Source organism: Plasmopara halstedii (assembly GCF_900000015.1).
Source record: "Plasmopara halstedii genome assembly, contig: Scaffold_1878, whole genome shotgun sequence".
Taxonomy (NCBI): domain Eukaryota; phylum Oomycota; class Peronosporomycetes; order Peronosporales; family Peronosporaceae; genus Plasmopara; species Plasmopara halstedii.
In genome coordinates this window covers 339,632-339,947 of record NW_020188786.1, presented here as the reverse complement: position 1 = coordinate 339,947, position 316 = coordinate 339,632, and positions in this window count along the sequence as shown.

Here is a 316-nt window from a genome sequence, read left to right as displayed (position 1 = left end):
CATACAGCTGACTTCATTCGATTGTGAAGCGTCGAGCATAATTGCCCGACGCCCAGGACTCGAAAGGTTCTTCCTTGACTTTTCAAAGCCCTTCACGGTCGCTTCCTCGACCAGCAAGCCCAGCTTGCATACACGTTTTGTGTTCAAGAGCACTGAGCTCTTCGGGGCTGGTCCTTGCTGCCTTCTACCTCTTTGAGGCTCAACAGGGCTCAGTTTTCCCCCAGTAGGGCGTCCCTCGCCTACTGGGTGTTCTCGATAACACACGGCAAACCGGACAGGTTAGACGCGGAACATCGGTTCGATGAACTTTTACGCT